The following is a 2,229-nucleotide window of genomic DNA, read 5'->3' on the forward strand; positions in this document are numbered from 1 at the left end:
GCTCAGGATCACGGCAGGAGGGGATATCAAGCTGAATTGGCATAACATACTACACAAAAACATTTTTCCACCTCCTCCTTTGGTGAGTACCAACTGTAGTCTTAAAAGCTGGCATGCAGCCATCTAGTTTAAACAGTGTGTCTCTCCTTATCCAGAACAAAGAAGAATGAAGAAAACCAAAGGCCCATGGAGACAATTAGCCCAAGGGACTAATCTCGGCCTATATGACCGTGGCCTGTACCAGGATGGCCGAGTGGTTAAGGCGTTGGACTTAAGATCCAATGGACATATGTCCACGTGGGTTCGAACCCCACTCCTGGTAGTTGGTATTTTCTCGGGAGCTCTGGTAGCATAGTGGCTAAAGCACTTGACTGCTAACCAGAAGGCTGGAGGTTCAAACCCACCAGCCACTCCTCGGAAGGAAGGTTGGGCAATCCTACTTCCGTAGTCGACTTCCGTAGTGATACTGCCTCGGAAACCCAAGGAGGGGTCGCTATGAGTCGGGGGCGACTCGACAGCAAATAACAACAACAACAACATATGACCATGAGACCAGAACTAGTTGGTGCCAGCTACCACTGTGAACCACTTAGAAAGGGATCAATGCAGGAGATCCTGGATAAAGTGGGAGAACAAATGTGGAACAAAACTCAAAATCATTAAAAAAAAAAAAGACCAGGTTTACTGGTCTGATAGAACCTGGTGAGACCGCCAAGACAATGGCCCCTATTTCCCCTTTAGGCCTAGAATTGAACTCGCTCCCATGGCTTCTAGCCAAACAATAGACATATAGGGTGAACATTTACATCAAGCAGATACATTCCTTAGAATGATCAGTCGTGGGAGAAAAGAAGAGTAGTATTTGTATAAGGAGATAGTTCAGGTGGCAGAAATGCATAGGAAAGAAGGACTCAGGGAAGAAGTGACCACAGGGAAGAAGAAGAGAGCTGTTACATTGCAGGGGATCGCAATCAATGTTATGAAACAAAAGGTGTCTGAACTGCTGTATGGGGAATGAATTTGCTCCATAAACTTCCACCCAAATCACAATAAATTTTTTTAAAAAATAAAAATAAATATAATTCAAGGGCAAAGTGTTCTTTTGCTAACAGTATAACTGAAGTAGTTAATGGAAATCAGAAAAGCAGCTAAACTGAGCCTTACATGCCTAACAATATGTGTTTTTTCTATAATAATAGGAAATCAGAGCTTTAAATAAAATTATAATAAAATAAAAACTAATATAGCCAGAGTAATTTTCCCACCCAAATTTTAAGTTAGAAATATTCTTCCTTCAAGTATTATTCTCTTTGATGTCTGAGATAAAAAATTTATCTTTTAATGAATTGTCTGTGAGTCATCATAAAGTTGAGATTTCTTATCTTTTAGTGATGTTTCTCAAGAGAACAAGTTCATCCTTTATGTATATTTATTTCATTATACAGTTTTAAACTAGATACTGAAAATTTACTTTAGTTATTAAAGACAAGTGGTATAGTTCTCATATACTCTACTACTTATATAAATTGGTTATAGACTTTCTTCAAAGGAACTTAGTAAAAGTTTTTACTGTACTTAATTGATTTAACAACTATGTTTTGAAAGATTTATCATGAAAAAATCATTATCAAAATGTGCAAAGATTTTGTATTAGATTTCTCATTGGATACAGCCTTAATGTCCAACAATAAAGTATTATTGAAGTAAATGTTGGCTTATATGTAACCATGACAAATATGAAGCCACTAAAAATGATTCTGAGAAATATTGAATGGCAGAAAATTTATTGATAAAAAGTGAAAAAGCCTAAGTGAAATTTGTGAAGTATGTACTGCATGATGCAGATTTCATATCTTAAAAATTTGTGTGTATATCAATAGATAACGAGCTCTGGTGGCACAGTGCCTAAGGCATTGGACTGCTAACCAGAAAATTGGCAGTTCAAACCCACCAGCTGCTCCATGGAAGGAAGATGGGACAATCTACTTCTGTAAAGATTTACTGCCTTAGGAACCCAATGGAGGTCTCTATAAGTCAGAATCGATTTGATGACAGTGAGTTTGGTTTGATTTTTTTATATCAATAGATACACAAATACGTATACATGCAATATTTCAGCTACATTGATGCTATATTTCAGCTGTGTATTATTGCAGAATAAGCTACCTCAAATCATTGTGACTTAAAACAACATTTTTCCTTTTCCTCACCATTCTGTCTGTTGGATGG

The 2,229-nt window shown here is 37.1% G+C and overlaps 1 non-coding gene across 1 annotated transcript; it reads left to right on the forward strand.

Moving 5' to 3' along the window:
• Positions 1-239: 239 nt before the first annotated feature.
• On the forward strand, positions 240-322 carry TRNAL-UAA. Its single transcript has one exon. It is a non-coding gene; the product is annotated as a tRNA-Leu (tRNA).
• Positions 323-2,229: the final 1,907 nt, after the last annotated feature.

The sequence above is a fragment of the Orycteropus afer genome, unplaced genomic scaffold (assembly GCF_000298275.1).
Source record: "Orycteropus afer afer isolate SDZICR_OR568_19922 unplaced genomic scaffold, OryAfe1.0 scaffold00087, whole genome shotgun sequence".
Lineage (NCBI taxonomy): Eukaryota > Metazoa > Chordata > Mammalia > Tubulidentata > Orycteropodidae > Orycteropus > Orycteropus afer.